At 40.9% G+C, this 18,916-nt stretch overlaps 1 pseudogene; it reads right to left on the bottom strand.

Annotated features, from left to right (window-relative positions):
* Positions 1-242: 242 nt before the first annotated feature.
* LOC147960626 (uncharacterized) lies at positions 243-13,833 on the bottom strand (annotated as a pseudogene).
* Between the last annotated feature and the right edge of the window lie 5,083 nt (positions 13,834-18,916).

Genomic DNA, 18,916 nt, shown 5'->3' with positions numbered 1-18,916 from the left:
TCCCGCCTTGCGAGTCGCTTCGAGATACACATTACGCACGATGAAAAGGAGGAGAAGCTACTACCCACTATATACTTAGATTATGAAAGCATGGTAGCACATAATTTTATTCGCTATGATAAGGAAAAGAGACTCATTTATAACATGGTATTTAGTAAGGATACTTTTTAGATTATTACTTTGCCAGCTCCTGCTTTGTTCGATATTCATTCAGGCAGGTACTTCGTTTTGACCGCGGACATTCATGCATACTGGGAAGGGACGCGATCCACAGTTCCTAAGCCAGAACCATCACCTGATCCATATCAACAGTCTATTTATCAGTGGGAACCACAGGAGCTCACGAACCAGTGGAACCCTCAGGATCCTCCTCAATACACCAGAGAGGGCTACTTTGATCCATGGGCGTAGACCAACTTAGGCTAAAAGCCTAAGCTTGGGGGGAGTACGTACTTCTCACTGGCATTACATTGATTCAGACACTCATTTCAGTTGTCGGTGTTCATATTTTTTCATTGTATATCCATGTTAGTTTATTTCTTTCTCTCGCTTTCTTCTTGTGTGTTTGAAAAACCTTGAGAAAAAACCAAAAAAATAGTTATAGTTTAGTTTACTTTCAATGCTTGTTTAGTAGTAGTACTAAAAGAAAACCCAAAAAGATTTCTCGTTCTTCTTTTGCTTGTTGGGAGCTTTCCCGTGTAAATAGTTTTTCTCATTCTTTTTCTACTTCCTTCAGAAAAACAAAAGCTCCAAAAACATTTCACTATGTTTATTTGAAATTCTTTCTTTTCTTTGGAGGTCGAGAGGAGAAGACCACGATGAAAATGTTGAGTGCCTCTCATATGCATTATTGTTAATCTAACAAAGAGCCCATATTACCTTGCCTTCTCATTTGAATAAATGTTTACAGATTCCAGCTTAGTCCAATGCACGTGCACTATTATTATTATTCACACCGTTCGGTCGTGCAAGTGAAAGGCAATAATGATGATATATGATGAAAGGATTGAGATGAGGAAAATCTAGTATGAACTCGACCCATCTTGTTTTTGTAAATATGATTAGTTCATCATTCCTGATGCATCCCATTATGAATGAAACATGTTTGCAATGACAATTAGAGATGATATTTACTCATGCCATGCTTAATTAGATAGGAGTTTATAATGGTTTACTTTGCGTGCCAACATGCAAATTAAAATGGTTGTGATGTAGTATGATGGGACGGTATCCTCCTTTGAATGATTCGAGTGGCTTGACTTGGGACATGTTCACGCATGTAGTTGAAACAAAATCAACATAGCCTCCATGATATTTATGTTCATGGTGATTTATATCCTACTCATGCTTGCATTCAATGTTGGATAATCTCAATGCATGTTTATGACTGTTGTCGCTCTCTAGTTGGTCGCTCCCAAGTCTTTTTCTAGCCTTCACTTGTACTAAGCGGGAATACTGCTTGTGAATCCACTTCCGTAAACCCAAAGTTGTTCCATATGAGTCCATCATACCTACCTATATGCGGTATTTACCTGCCGTTCCAAGTAAATATGCATGTGCCAAACTCTAAACCTTCAATGATAATCTATTTTGTATGCCTGTATCTCTCATGTAGCGACTGGGGGCTGTCAGTATCTTCCATGCTAGGTGGGTTAATCTCACAATGAGTGGACTCCGCTCATCATTCATGAGAAAATGGCTGGTAACCGGGATGCCCAGTCCAATGCTCAAATCAAATCAAAATATAATTGCAAACAGAACTCCCCAGGATTGTTGTTAGTTGGATGGTACCCGTTGTTTTGGACCAGCCATGGAGTGTGCTTGTTGGTGGTGGGGGGTATAAACTTTACCATTCTGTTTGGGAACCGCCTATAATGTATCTAGTATGGAAGATACCGAGATCTCTTGGTTGTTGTGTTGACAATGAAAGCATACCGCTCAAAATATTATTTATCTCTATTTTAAAAGACTCGAGCTTTGGCACCTCTGCAAATCCCTGCTTCCCTCTGTGAATGGCCTATCTATTTACTTTTATTGCTGAGTCATCATCCTCTGATAAAAATCACCATTTAGAGAGCACCGCTGTCATTTTTATGCATTGTTATAATTGATATTGAGTATGACTGTGACTGGATCTCTTTTACCATGAATTACAATGTCTACTCAGTCCTTGATCTTCAGAGGTGCTCTACATTTATGTTTTGCGGTCTCAGAAAGGGCTAACAAGATACCATTTTGTTATATCATATCATGATTGTTTTTAAAAAGTGTTGTCATCCGGGATTTATTATTATTGCTCACTAGTTGATTATGCCATTGATATGAGTAAATGTGAGACCTAAATGTTATTGTGGATATGTTTAGTTCATAATCTTTGTTGAAAACTTGAATGATGGCTTTACATATTTGCAACAACGAGATCAAACAGAGTTTGTAAAAGTTTTTATTTATCACTTTCAGTTTGTCAACTGAATTGCTTGAGGACAAGCAATGGGTTAAGCTTGGGGGAGCTGATACGTCTGCATCATATCTACTTTTCCAAACTCTTTTGCCCTTGTTTTGCACTCTAATTTGCATGATTTGAACGAAACTAACCTGGACTGACTTTGTTTTCAGCAAAATTTCCATGGTGTTATTTTTGTGCAGAAATAAAAGTTCTTGGAATGACCTAAAACTTCACAGAGATTATTTTTGGAGTATATAAAAAATATAGGCGAAAGAATCAACCAGAGGGGACCCACACCCCGTCCACAAGGGTGGAGGGCGCGCCCGTCCCCTAGGGTGCGCCCTCTGGTATTGTGGGTCCCACAGACCTCCACCGAGCTCAACTCCAACTCCATATATTCACGTTCGAGGAGAAAAAATCAGAGAGAAGGATTCATCGCGTTTTACGATATGGAGCCGCCGTCACCACCTGTTCTTTGTCGGGAGGCCACATCTGGAGTCCGTTCAGGGCTCCGGAGAGGGGAAATCATCGCCATCATCATCACCAACATTCCTCCATCACCAATTTCAAGATGCTCACCGCCGTGCGTGAGTAATTCCATCGTAGGATTGCAGGATGGTGATGGGTTGGATGAGATTTACCATGTAATCGAGTTAGTTTTGTTAGGGTTTGATCCCTAGTATCCACTATGTTCTAAGATTGATATTGGTATGACTTTGCTATGCCTAATGCTTGTCACTAGGGCCCGAGTGCCATGATTTCAAATCTGAACCTATTATGTTTTCATGAATATATTTGTGTTCTTGATCCTATCTTGCAAGTTATAGTCACCTACAACGTGTTATGATCCGGCAACCCTGGAATGAAAATAGTCGAGACACTTCCCGGTGATGACCGTAGTTTGAGGAGTTCATGTATTCACTAAGTGCTAATGCTTTGGTCTGGTACTCTATTAAAAGGAGGCCTTAATATCCCTTAGTTTCCAATTGGACCCCGCTTCCATGGGAGGGTAGGACAAATGATGTCATGCAAGTTCGTTTCCATAAGCATGTATTACTATATTCGGAATACATGCCTACATTATATTGATGAATTAGAGCTAGTTCTGTGTCACCCTATGTTATAACTGTTGCATGATGAATGCCATCCGACATAATTATCCATCATTGATCCATTGCCTACGAGCTCGTTTCATATTGATCTTTGCTAAGTTACTTTTCCGTTGCCACTGTTACGATTGCTACAAATCTGCTACTGTTACTTTTGCCACTGTTACTGCTACTTCCATATTACTTTGCTACTAAATACTTTGATGCAGATATTAAGTCTTTCAGGTGTGGTTGAATTGACAACTCAGTTGCTAATACTTGAGAATATTCTTTGGCTCCCCTTGTGTCGAATCAATAAATTTGGGTTAAATCCTCTACCCTCGAAAACTGTTGCGATCCCGTATACTTGTGGGTTATCAGACATTCACAAGGCTCCCCCTGTTTTGCATCCGGTGCGGGATTTTAGACAATCGAACACGTCCGTGGACCAATGGGATACTTTGTTTTAGGGATGGCAATGGTTACCCATTACCCATGTACCCTGCGGGCAAAAACCCTATTAGGGTAAGGGTATGAGGCAAAATGTTACCCATGGGTATATTAATAGGAAAATCTCAAACCCATCGGGTAGAGCGGGTACGGGTATGGGATCACATAACCCATACCCGCATACCCATGTACCCTTACAAATATGGGCAAATTACATCTACACTTTGTCGTGAGTTTGTCAACTTGAAATTTATGAAAATGTGCTACTATTTATGTATATGTGTTGATGTTTTGATGTGTAGTTGTTTACAAGGAAGTGTTGATTTTTATAGAATGTGTTGTTGTTTTAGATGTGTTGTTGTTTATAAGTATGTATTTATGTTACTATGTGTTGTTGTTCATAAAATATGATTGAATGTTGTTGTTTATAATTATGTGATGCTCAAATTAATGTTATTCAAACATGTGTGTTTTACCCACGGGTATCCATTTACCCTGTCGGGTGACGGGTATGGGAAAAAATTGTACCCACTAGCAGGTATAGCTACAGGTGATGGGTGAGTTCAAATTGGACGAGTAAGGGTATGGGGTGGCTCCACCCGTACCCGAACCCCGTGGGTGCCATCCCTACTTTGTTTGATGGCAAACTATGTTCGGACACATTAGTCGGGACGTTTGTGGGCATTTTGGGGGTCCTTGTTGGAGATGCCCTAACACAAGGATAAACAGGAGAGGAATGAAGAGATCGTACCCTTCGGTTGGCCAGGTCAAAGGCAGGAGGGCAGCATCCACGATAGCCTTCTTGGCGGTATCAAGGTTTTCACCCATGTTGATGTCGGGAAGGTCGAGGACATAGTCGAAGTAGAGGATGCAGATAAACAGCAGTGAGGATTCGCACCTGAGACGCTCCTCAGAAACCTAATGGTCTTTCTCCCATGTAGGATCGCAAAATGCAGGGTTTCAGAGGTCAGCTCTCCTGTACAATTGCGCATGCGATCGACGTGTTAAAACTTGGGTACGTCATGTGTCTTGCACTGCTTGTGCCCAATCTCATCTGAAACCCACCGGCACACTTCGGCTCAAACTACAGTAGATAAGCCACCACATGGCATATGGTGTGAGAATACGACGACAATGTTACTACCTTCATAGTGCTAAGTTTCATAGAAGTAGTTCATATATGGTTGCATTTATTAGCTTGTAGACTCAACTTTTCTTAGGAAGCGCATGTGATGGTAACATAATATGTTACCCCAAACATTTCTCTCCTCATTAATTAGCTGCCACATAAGCAAACTTGTCTTGGGGTGTAGTACGGCAGGTTAGCTTTGATCTCGAGGAAGCAGTAAATGTTGGAGAGTGAGGCTAAGCTTTGGGATCTGGACTCTAATTGTTGTCGATTAATGTGGTGAATGCACAAAATCTTGTTTTCCATTGTATGTTGAGGGTAACCGTTCCATGTTGAACCAATGCTTTTGGAAAACCGAGAATTCAAACAAATAATTAATCTACATTCTTTAGTTTATTTAAAATTGCTTCCTTCATCTTTGCACATATAAAATAGTTTTAAGCTCCACCCCGGGTGTTTTGTGTGGTTGATGTTTGGCACCATTGCGCAAAGTCAGCATGCCAATTCACTGGGTTGGGGCCAACCTGGGTGCTGAATTGCGGCCCCGTAGAGGGTTCCTTTTGGATCAGATTAAGGTGTTGGATGTGTTTGCAGATAGCTCCAGCCTCTCTACCGACAAATGGATGCAGTGATACACCCTGGAGGCCTCCCTGATGGAGATTTTCAAGGGGGAGGAGCTCTTCTCGGAACGTATTGAGGGCCGGAATTGGCTCTTAAAAAGGGATGCTAACATTGCTTACTTCCAGGCTAATGGTCAACGATGGATAGGTGATAACCTACAAGTATGTGGGATCGCAATAGTTTTCAAGGGTAGAGTATTCAACCAAAATTTATGATTCGACATCGGGGGAGCCAAAGAATATTCTGAAGTATTAGCAGCTGAGTTGTCAATTCAACCAGACCTGGAAACTTAATATCTGCAGCAAAGTATTTAGTAGCAAAGTAATATGATAGTAGTGGTAACGGTGGAAAAAGTAACGGAGCAGTTTTGGTTTTATAGTGATTGTAACAGTAGAAAAGAACAATATGTGAAATTCTTGTAGGCAATGGATCAGTGATGGATAATTATGTGGGATGCGATTCCTCATGCAATAGTTATAACATAGGGTGACACAGAACTAGCTCCAGTTCATCAATGTAATGTAGGCATGTATTCCGAATATAGCCATACGTGCTTATGGAAAAGAACTTGCATGACATCTTTTGTCCTACCCTCCCATGGCAGCGGGGTCCTATTGGAAACTAAGGGATATTAAGGCCTCCTTTTAATAGAGTACCGTACCAAAGCATTAACACATACTGAATACATGAAGTCCTCAAACTACGGTCATCACCGGTAAGTATCCCGGTTATTGTCACTTCGGGGTTAACGGGTCATAACACATAATAGGTGACTATAGACTTGCAAGATAGGATCAAGAACTCACATATATTCATGAAAACATAATAGGTTCAGATCTGAAATCATGGCACTCGGGCCCTAGTGACAAGCATTAGGCATAGCAAAGTCATAGCAACATCAATCTCAGAACATAGTGGATACTAGGGATCAAACCCTAACAAAACTAACTCGATTACATGATAAATCTCATCCAACCCATCACCGTCCAGCAAGCCTACGATGGAATTACTCACACATGGCGGTGAGCATCATGAAATTGGTGAAGGAGGAAGGTTGATGATGACGATGGCGATGGATCCCCCTCTCCGGAGCCCCGAACGGACTCCAGATCAGCCCTCCCGAGAGAGATTAGAGCTTGGCGGCGGCTCCGTATTGTAAAACGCGATGAATCCATCTCTCTTTTTTTTTCTCCCCGAACACGAATATATAGAGTTGGAGTTGTGGTCGGAGGAGCACCAGGGGGCCCATGAGGCAGGGGGCGCCCAGGGGGTAGGCGCGCCCCCACCCTCGTGGACAGGGTGTGGGCCCCCTGGCCTTGATTCTTTAGCCAGTATATTTATATATTCCAAAAATAATCTCCGTTGATTTTCAGGTCATTCCAAGAACTTTTATTTCTGCACAAAAATAACACCATGGCAATTATGCTGAAAACAGCGCCATTCCGGGTTAGTTCCATTCAAATCATGCAAGTTAGAGTCCAAAACAAGGCCAAAAGTGTTTGGAAAAGTAGATACCTTGGAGACGTATCAACTACCCCAAACTTAAACCTTTGCTTGTCCTCAAGCAATTCAGTTGACAAACTGAAAGTGATAAAGCAAAACTTTTACAAACTATGTTTCCTCTTGTTGTTGTAAATATGTAAAGCCAACATTCAAGTTTTCAGCAAAGATTATGAACTAACCATATTCACAATAACATTTAGGTCTCATGTTTACTCATATCAATGGCATAATCGATTAGCGAGCAATAATAATAAATCTTGGATGACAACACTTTCTCAAAACAATCATAATATGATATAACAAGATGGTATCTCTCTAGCCCTTTCCGAGACTGCAAAAAATAAATGCAGAGCACCCCTGAAGATCAAGGGCTGACTGGAAATTGTAATTCATGGTAAAAGAGATCCAGTCAAGTCATACTCAATGTAAACTAACAATAATATATGCAAATGACAGCGATGCTCTCCAACTGGTGCTTTTTAATAAGAGGATGATGACTCAACATAAAAGTAAATGGATAAGACCTTCGCAGAGGGAAGCAGGGATTTGTAGAGGTGTCGGAGCTCGGTTTTGAAATTAGAGGTGAATAATATTTTGAGCGGTATACTTTCATTGTCAACACAACAACCGAGAGATCTCGATATCTTCCATGCTACACACATTATAGATGGTTCCCAAGCAGAATGGTAAAGTTTATACTCCCCCACCACCAACAAACATCAATCCGTGGCTTGCCCGAAACAACGGGTGCCTCCAACTAACAACAATCCTGGGGGAGTTTTGTTTGCAATTATTTTGATTTGATTTGAGCATGGGACTGGGCATCCCAGTGACCATCCATTTTCTCGTGAGTGAGGAGTGGAGTCCACTTCTCTTGAGAATAACTCGCCTAGCATGGAAGATACAGACAGCCCTAGTTGATACATGAGCTATTCGACCATACAAAACAAAATTTCATTTGAAGGTTTAGAGTTTGGCCCATACAAAATTTACTTGGAACGGCAGGTACATACCGCATTTAGGAAGGTATGGTGGACTCATATGGAATAACTTTTGGGGTTTATGGAGTTGGATGCACAAGCAATAGTCCCGCTTAGTACAAGTGAAGGCTAGAAAGAGACTGGGAAGCGACCAACTAGAGAGCGACAACAGTCATGAACATGCATTAAAATTAATCAACACCGAATGCAAGCATGAGTAGGATATAATTCACCATGAACATAAATATCATGGAGGCTATGTTAATTTTGTTTCAACTACATGCGTGAACATGTGCCAAGTCAAGCCACTCGAATCGTTCAAAGGAAGATACCACCCTATCATACCACATCACAACCATTTTAATAGCATGTTGGCACGCAAGGTAAACCATTATAAACTCCTAGCAAATTAAGCATGGCATAAGAAACTATAATCTCTAATTGTCATTGCAAACATGTTTCATTCATAATAGGCTGAATCAGGAACGATGAACTAATCATATTTACAAAAACAAGAGAGGTCGAGTTCGTACCAGCTTTCCTCATCTCAATCAGTTCATCATATATCGTCATTATTGCCTTTCACTTGCACGACCGAATAGTGTGGATAATAATAATAGTGCACGTGCATTGGACTAAGCTGGAATCTGCAAGCATTCAACTCAAGAGAGAAGACAAGGTAATATGGGCTCTTTGTTAGATCAACAATAATGCATATGAGAGCCACTCAACATTTTCATGATGGTCTTCTCCTCTCGACCCCCAAAGAAAAAGAAAAGAAACAAAACTATTTACACGGGAAAGCACCCAACAAGCAAAAGAAGAACGAGAAATCTTTTTGGGTTTTCTTTTTTAATTACTACTACATGCATGGAAAGTAAACTAGCTAAAAGCTACAACTATTTTTTTAGTTTTTCTTAGGGTTTTTCAAACACACAAAAAGATAGCTTAAAAAGAAAATAAACTAGCATGGATGATACAATGAAAAAGTATGAGCACCAACAACTAGCATGAGTGTGTGAACATGAATGTAATGTCGGTGAGAAATACGTACTCCCCCAAGCTTAGGCTTTTGGCCTAAGTTGGTCTATGCCCATGGATCAAAGTTGTAGCTGGGGTCGTACTGAGAGGCAGCGGCAATTGCCTCATGAGCTGTAGCTTGGAGGCGAGCTGCCTCCGTCCTCCTCTCGTACTCGCTCGCCTCCTTCCTGGTTATAACATATCTCCCTTTTGTCTGAAAGTCAAAGAAAGCCGGAGCAGGAAGAGCAACATGGAAGGTGCGCCGTCTGTCAAAAATTAGTCGGTACTGGAGGAACTGATCGTTCCTCTCAACAAATTGATGAAAAACCATAGAATTATAATCTAGATAAGCAGGAGGCAACTCAATATCATCCCCACGCATGGGTATACCAAGAAAGTTAGCTACACGAGTTGCATAAATTCCACCAAACAAATCTCCAGTTAAACCATTAAGATGCAACCTACGTGCAACAATAGCCCCCAAGTTATATTGTTTATCACCTAAAACAGCACTCTTGAGGACACTAAGATCTAGAACGCACATGTGACAAGCCTCATCCTTACCATTAATTCATCTACCTATAAAGAGAGCAAAATAATATATGGCAGGAAAATGAATGCTCCCTATGGTAGCTTGTGTTATTTCTCTAGATTCCCCCATAGTGATACTAGCAAGAAATTCTTTAAATTCATATTTGGGAGGTTCACTAGCACTACCCCACTGTGGGAGTTTACAAGCAGTATTAAGATCTTCTAAGCCCATAGTATAATATTTATCATAAAGATCAAATAGGACAGCGTGAGAATTGCGCAAGGATGTAAATTTAAACGTTCTCACAAATAAATCAGTTAAGTAGAGGTATCGCCAACACTTATCTGCCTCGAAGCTCTCCAGATCAGCGTTACGCACATATACGTCAAATTCTTCCTTGATGCCTGCCCGAACCATGAAATCCTCTGACAGCCATTCACAAGGCCGCACTTGAGCCTCCCTTGGTAGTTCATTGTCCGGCTCGCGTATTGCGGGCCTTGTGCCTTGCTTCCTTGAGGAACCACCTTGGTACATTTTCCTAAACATATTTCTTCCTCTGAAAAATTTCTGAAATTTTTAGTGACTCAAAATAAAAGTGAACCAAACTCAACAAAATTGGTAGAAACTACTCCTACAAGTGTCTAGAGGCTATATCATGCATTAAACTACTTTTGACCACATAAATTTGACATGCAAGCTCAAGAACAGGGTCACCTAAGTAGCAAAAAAATTCAATAATTAAAGCACTAGAACAAAAATTAATTGGACCATTGGAGGAGTCACATACCAAAGAACAATCCCCCAAAGAAGTTTTGTGACTGGAGCTTTGAGCAAGGAGATCGAAAATGGCAGCAAGATGACCTAGAACTCGGGTTTGAGCTGGTGGGTGATTTTTTCTGGAGCAAGACGAAGTGTGTGGGTGCAAGGATAAGTGGGGGGACCCACGTGGGGTCCACGAGGCAGGGGGTGAGCCCAGGGGGGTGGGCGCGCCCTCAACCCTCGTGGGCACATGGTGGGTCCCCCAGGTGTGTTCTCAGTGCCAATAATTCTTAAATATTCTGGAAAAAAATCATATTTCATTTTCAGGGCATTTGGACAATTTTTTATTTCGAGGTATTTTTTATTGCAAGGATAATTCAGAAAACCGACATAAAATACTATTTTTACTTTATTTAATATAAATAACAGAAAGTAAAAAGAGGGTACAGAAAGTTGTGCTTTCTAACTTCATCCATCTCATGCTCATCAAAAGGAATCCACTAACAAGGTTGATCAGGTCTTGTTAACAAACTCATTTCGAATAACATGAAACCGGAGAAATTTCGAATAACACTAGGTTACCTCAACGGGGATATGCACATCCCCAACAATAAGAATATCATATTTCTTCTTGACAGTAGGAAGAGGAAATTCAAAACCTCCAATAGTGATTGTTGAAAATTTTCCATTAGAATTGATACTGTGGACTTGAGGTTGTTTCCTCGGAAAGTGTACCGTATGCTCATTACCATTAACATGAAAAGTGATATTGCCTTTGTTGCAATCAATAACAGGCCCTGCAGTATTCAAAAAGGGTCTACCAAGGATAATCGACATACTATCATCCTCGGGAATATCAAGAATAACAAAGTCCGTTAAAATAGTAACATTTGCAATCACAATAGGCACATCCTGGCAAATGGCGACATGTATAGCAGTTGATTTATCGGCCATTTGCAAAGATATTTCAGTAGGTGTCAACTTATTCAAATCGAGTCTATGATATAAAGAGAGAGGCATAACATTAACACCAGCTCCAAGATCACATAAAGCAGTTTTAACATAGTTTCTTTTAATGGAGCATGGTATAGTTGGTACTCCTGGATCTCCAAGTTTCTTTGGCATTCCACCCTTAAAAGTGTAATTAGCAAGCATGGTGGAAATTTCAGCTTCCGGTATCTTCCTTTTATTAGTAACAATATCTTTCATATATTTAGCATAAGGGTTCATTTTCAACATATCAGTCAAACGCATACGCAAAAAGATAGGTCAAATCATTTCAGCAAAGCGCTCAAAATCCTCATCATCCTTTTTCTTGGATGGTTTAGGAGGAAAAGGCATGGGTTTCTGAACCCATGGTTCTCTTTCTTTACCATGCTTCCTAGCAACGAAGTCTCTCTTATCATAACGTTGATTCTTTGATTGTGGGTTATCAAGATCAACAGCAGGTTCAATCTCTACATCATTATCATTGCTAGGTTGAATATCAACATGAACATCATCATTAACATTATCACTAGGTTCATGTTCACTATGAGATTGTGTTTCAGCGTCAGAAATAGAAATATCATTGGGATTCTCAGGTGTGTCAACAACAGGTTCACTAGAATAATGCAAAGTCCTATCATTTTTCTTTTTCTTCTTCTTAGAAGAACTAGGTGCATGAACATTAGTTCTCTGAGAATCTTGCTCAATTCTCCTAGGGTGGCCCTCGGGATACAAAGGTTCCTAAGTCATTTTACCCCTCTAGTCATAACTCTAACAGCATTATCATTTTTCTTATTATTTAATTCATTGAGCAAATCATTCTGAGCTTTAAGTACTTGTTCTACTTGAGTGGTAACCATAGAAGCATGTTTACTAATAAGTTTAAGCTCACCTTTAACTCTAGACATATAATCACTCAAGTGTTCAAGCATATCAGCATTGTGTTTCAATTGTCTACCAACATAAGCATTGAAGTTTTCTTGTTTAACAATAAGATTATCAAACTCATCTAAACATTAGCTAGCAGACTTATAATGAGGAATATCACCATCATCAAATCTATGGAGAGAATTTACCTTTACTACCTGTGTTGGATTATCGAGACCATGTATTTCTTCAATAGGTGGTAAATTCTTAACATCTTCAACTTTAATACCTTTTTCTTTCATAGATTTCTTTGCCTCTTGCATATCTTCAGGACTGAGAAATAGAATACCCATTTTCTTTGGAGTTGGCTTAGGAGTTGGTTCTAGAAGTGTCCAATCATTTTCATTACTCAACATATTATTCAATAGCAATTCAGCTTGATCACCAGTTCTTTCCCTGAAAACACAACCAGCACAACTATCCAGGTAGTCTGTGGAAGCATTGGTACCATTATAAAAGATATCAAGTATTTCAGGTTTCTTAAGAGGATGATCAGGTAAAGCATTAAGTAACTTGAGAAGCCTCCCCCAAGCTTGTGGGAGACTCTCTTCTTTAATTTGCACAAAGTTGTATATTTCCCTCAAAGCAGCTTGTTTCTTATGAGCGGGGAAATATTTAGCAGAGAAGTAATAAATCATATCCTGGGGACTATGCACACAACCAGGATCAAGAGAATTAAACCATGTTTTAGCATCACCCTTTAATGAGAACGGAAATAACTTAAGGATAAAGTAATAGCGAGTTTTCTCATCATTAGTGAATAGGATGGCTATATCATTTAATTTAGTAAGATGTGCCACAATAGTTTCAGATTCACAACCATAAAAAGGATCAGATTCAACCAAAGTAATTAACTCAGGGTCTATAGAGAAATCATAATCCTTATCAGTAATAAAGATAGGTGAAGTAGCAAAAGCAGGGTCATATTTCATTCTAGCATTCAAAGACTTTTCTTTAAGCTTAGCTAATAATTTCTTAAGATCAGATCTATCAATGCAAGCTAAGAAGTCTCTAGCAGTTTCTTCATCCATAACATAACCCTCAGGCACAACAGGCAATTCATATCTAGGGGGAGAATCTTCATCATCACTTTCATCAATATTATCACTTTCAATAATTTCATTCTCTCTAACCCGAGCAAGTTGTTCATCAATAAATTCACCTAGTGGCACATAGGTATCGAGCATAGAAGTAGTTTCATCATAAGTATCATGCAAACCAGAAGTGGCATCATCAATAACATGCGACATATCAGAATGAATAGCAGGTGTAGGTGTTGCAAGTTTGCTCAAAACAGAAGGTGAATCAAGTGCAAAGCTAGATGGCAGTTCCTTACTTCCCCTCGTAGTTGAGGGAAAAATCTTGGTTCTTTGATCTTTCAAGTTCTTCATAGTTACTAGCAGATATAAATCCCAAATGGCTCAAAGAATAGAGCTATGCTCCCCGGCAACGGCTCCAGAAAATAGTCTTGATAACCCACAAGTATAGGGGATCGCAACAGTTTTTGAGGGTAGAGTATTCAACCCAAATTTATTGATTCAACACAAGGGGAGCCAAAGAATATTCTCAAGTATTAGCAACTGAGTTGTCAATTCAACCACACCTAGAAACTTAATATCGTCAGCCAAGTATTTAGTAGCAAAGTAATATGATAGCAATGGTAACAGTGGCAAAAGTAACGGTAGCAGTTTTGGTTTTATAGTGATTGTAATAGTAGCAACAGAAAAGTAAATAAGCGAAGAACAATATGTGAAAAGCTCGTAGGGAATGGATCAGTGATGGATAATTATGTCGGATGCGATTCCTCATGCAATAGTTATAACATAGGGTGACACAAAACTAGCTCTAGTTCATCAATGTAATGTAGGCATGTATTCTGAATATAGTCATACGTGCTTATGGAAAAGAACTTGCATGACATATTTTGTCCTACCCTCCCGTGGCAGCGGGGTCCTATTGGAAACTAAGGGATATTAAGGCCTCCTTTTAATAGAGTACCGGACCAAAGCATTAACACATAGTGAATACATGAACTCCTCAAACTACGGTCATCACCGGTAATTATCCCGATTATTGTCACTTCGGGGTTAATGGATCATAACACATAATAGGTGACTATAGACTTGCAAGATAGGATCAAGAACTCACATATAGTCATGAAAACATAATATGTCCAGATCTGAAATCATGGCACTCGGGCCCGAGTGACAAGCATTAGGCATAGCAAAGTCATAGCAACATCAATCTCAGAACATAGTGGATACTAGGGATAAAACCCTAACAAAAATAACTCAGTTACATGATAAATATCATCCAACCCATCACCGTCCAGAAAGCCTACGATGGAATTACCCACGCACGGCGGTGAGCATCATGAAATTGGTGATGGAGGAAGGTTGATGATGACGATGGTGACGGATCCCCCTCTCTAGAGCCCCGAACGGACTCTAGATCAGCCCTCCAAAGAGAGATTAGGGCTTGGCGGCGGCTCCTTATCATAAAACGCGATGAATCCTTCTCTCTTATTTTTTTCTCCCCGAACACGAATATAGAGTTGGAGTTGAGGTCGGAGGAGCACCAGGGGGCCCACGAGGCAGGGGTCGCGCCTAGGGGTGTAGGCGCGCCCCCACCCTCGTGGACAGGGTGTGGGCCCCTGGCCTTGATTCTTTCGCCAGTATTTTTTGTATATTCCAAAAATACCTCCGTTGATTTTCAGGTTATTCCAAGAACTTTTATTTCTGCACAAAAATAATACCATGGCAATTCTGCTGAAAACAACGTCAGTATGGGTTAGTTTCATTCAAATCATGCAAGTTAGAGTCCAAAACAAGGCCAAAAGTGCTTGGAAAAGTAGATACATTGGAGGCATATCAATAGGGATGGCAATGGGTACCCATTACCCATGTACCCTGCGGGCAAAAACCCTATCAGGGTAAGGGTATGAGGCAAAATGTTACCCATGGGTATATTAATAGGAAAATCTCAAACCCATCGGGTAGAGCGGGTACGGGTATGGGATCACATAACCCATACCCGCATACCCATGTACCCTTACAAATATGGGAAAATTACCTCTACACTTTGTCGTGAGTTTGTCAACTTGAAATTTATGAAAATGTGCTACTATTTATGTATATGTGTTGATGTTTTGAAGTGTAGTTGTTTACAAGGAAGTGTTGATTTTTATAGAATGTGTTGTTGTTTTAGATGTGTTGTTGTTTATAAGTATGTATTTATGTTACTATGTGTTGTTGTTCATAAAATATGATTGTATGTTGTTGTTTATAATTATGTGATGCTCAAATTAATGTTATTCAAACATGTGTGTTTTTACCCGCGGGTATCCATTTACCCTGTCGGGTGACGGGTATTGGAAAAAATTGTACCCACTAGCAGGTATAGCTATGGGTGATGGGTGAGTTCAAATTGGACGGGTAAGGGTATGGGGTGGTTCCACCCGTACCCAAACCCTGCGGGTGCCATCCCTAACGATGGAAGTCAGCATTCCCTGTTTATGGGATGGAGAGGTGCTTCTCGAGCACCAGGATGAGATCTTAGCGCACACCTACACCTTCTATAAGGATCTTTTCACGGAAGAACCCAGAGGGGATGTCCTTAGTGGAAGACTTCTGGCCGACTGCGGCCAGGGTCTCTGATTTGGAGAATGCAGAGTTGACACTTCCATTCTTGCCGGAGGAGGTCGGTGTCGCGATTGCGACAATGAAGGCGGGTTCTGTCCCTAATCCGAATGGCTTGCCGGTAGCCTTGTTCCAGAAGTTTTGGACCCAGCTTAGGCTGGTGATCATGAGGATGTTTCTTGAATTCTACATTGGGACTCTTGACATGTCGCACCTAAACTTCGGTATCATCAGCCTTGTCCCCAAAATAGTTGAGGCGACGGATATTCAGCATTTCCGGCCAATCACAATCATAAATGTAATTGAGCAGATTTTTGCGAAGGCGTGTGTGACATGTCTAGGCCCTGTTGTTGAAGGCTTGGCACACCCCTTCTAGACTGCGTTCTTGAAGGGCCGCCGCTACCACGATGGGATCATGCCCCTTCATGAGATAGTACATGAGGTGAGCAGGCACCACCATAAAGGTGTCTTTCTTAAGCTTGACTACAAGAAGGCGTCTGATCACTTGGACTGGTTCGTCCTGCGCTTAGTGCTCGAGCACGGGTGGTTTGATGATTGTTGGTGCACCTGGATCATGCAAATTGTGTGGACCGGGAGCACGACCATCAACATTAATGAAAAATTCGATGCCTTCTTCCGGTCCTCGACGGGGGTTAGGCAAGGGGATCCCATCTCTCCCCTCCTCTTTAACTTGGTAGTAGACTGCATTGCGACCATCCTTGATAAGGCACATCTGGCATGCCACCTCAGGGGGTGGTAGGCCACCTTATCCTTGGGGGGAGTCACACACCTGTGGTATGCAGATGATACCATGATTATAGTCGAGGGTTCTGATTGAGATTGTCAATCTGAAGTTTCTCCTCCTCTACTTCGAAGTAATGTCGAGTCGAAGATAAATTTTGACAAAAGAGAGGTCACAGTTTTGGGGTACTCTGAGGCCGAGCAACAGCAGATTGCGGACAACCTCAATTGCAGGTTGGCCGCCTTCCCCATTGAGTATTTGCGGATGCCACTATCTGACTCTGGGGTTTTGATGGGCGAATTTGAGCCCCTTGATGGCAGCTGGAACTATGTCGGTACTTCCCCGGAGAGGGAGGGATGATGTAGCACAGCGACGGTAGAGTATTTCCCTCAGTTATGAAACCAAGGTATCGAACCAGTAGGAGAACCAAGCAACACAACGTAAGCAGCACATGCACACAAATAACAACACCTCGCAACCCGGCGTGTTAAAGGGCTTGTCAATCACTTCCGGGTAACGGCACCAGAAACGGCGAGTGACGGGAGATAAAGTTGTAAATATTAATAAATCGAACGCCAAATAAAATAAATTGCAGCAAGGTATTTTTGGACTATTGGTTTAATAGATATGAAAATTAAAGCAAGGAAAAAGTAGATCGCAAAGGCAAATATATGAGAAATAAGACCCGGGGGCCGTAGGTTTCACTACTAGCTTCTCTCAAGAAAATAGCAAACGATGGGTGAACAAATTACTGTTGGGCAATTGATAGAACTTCAAATAATTATGACGATATCCAGGAAATGATCATTAGATAGGCATCACGTCCAAGATTAGTAGACGGACTCCTGCCTGCATCTACAACTATTACTACACACATCCGCTATCCAGCATGCATCTAGTGTATTAAGTTCATGGAAAAATGGAGTAATGCAATAAGAACGATGACATGATGTAGACAAGATCCGTTTATCTATATGGCGGTAGATATAGATCTTGTCTTCTCGTCCTTAATTAGTAGCAACGATACATACGTGTCTGTTCCCTTTCTATCACTGAGATCAAGCACCGTAAGATCGAACCCACTACTGGGCACCTCTTCCCATTGCAAGATAAATATATCGAGTTGGCCAGAGAAAACCCAAATATCAAAGAAGAAATACGAGTCTATAAGAGATCACGCATAAAAGAGATCAAAGAAACTCAAATACTTTCATGGATGTAAAAACATAGATCTGATCATAAACTCGAAGTTCATCGATCCCAACAAACACACGCAAAAGAGTTACATCATATGGATCTCCTAGAGACCATTCTATTGAGAATCAAGAGAGAGAGATGAAGCCATATAGGTACTAACTACAGACCCGAAGGTCTACAAAGAACTACTCACGCATCATCGGAGAGGCACCAATAGAAGTGGTGAACCCCTCCGTGATGGTGTCTAGATTGGATCTAGTGTTTCTGGACTCTGCGGCGGCTGGATGAATATTCCGTCGACTCCCCTAGGGTTTTGGGAATATTTTGGTATTTATAGAGCAAAGAGGCGGTCCGGGGGCACCCGAGGTGGACACTACCCACCTGGGCGCGCCAAGGCCTCCTGGCACGCCCTGGTGGGTTGTGCCCCCCTCGGGCCACCCCCCGGGTGCAACCAGGGCCCATCCGCTTCCTTTTGGCCCATAAAAAATCATCGTAAAGTTTCATGCCATTTGGACTCCGTTTGATATTGATTTCCTGCGACATAAAAAACATGAAAAAAAACAGGAACTGGCACTGGGCACTATGTCTATAGGTTAGTACCAAAAAATGATATAAAATGACTATAAAATGATTATAAAACATCCAAGATTGATAATAAAACAGCATGGAACAATCAAAAATTATAGATACGTTGGAGACTTATCAGCATCCTCAATCTTAACTCCAACTCGTCCTCGAGTAGGTAAGTGATAGAAACGGAATTTTTGATGTGGTGTGATGTTCATCAAGTCATATCATATTCTTTTATTTATAGTATGGACATTTGGACTTTTATGTCATTCAAAGCAATAGTCTAGTTTTGACATAATAATTTAGATACTCAAGCATATCAACAAG

Source organism: Triticum urartu, chromosome 7A (genome assembly GCF_056163025.1).
Source record: "Triticum urartu cultivar PI428250 chromosome 7A, HENAU_Tu73, whole genome shotgun sequence".
In the NCBI taxonomy this organism is placed as follows: Eukaryota; Viridiplantae; Streptophyta; class Magnoliopsida; order Poales; family Poaceae; genus Triticum; species Triticum urartu.
Note: the sequence above shows the minus strand (reverse complement) of the source record. Positions and strands in the feature narration are given on the sequence as shown.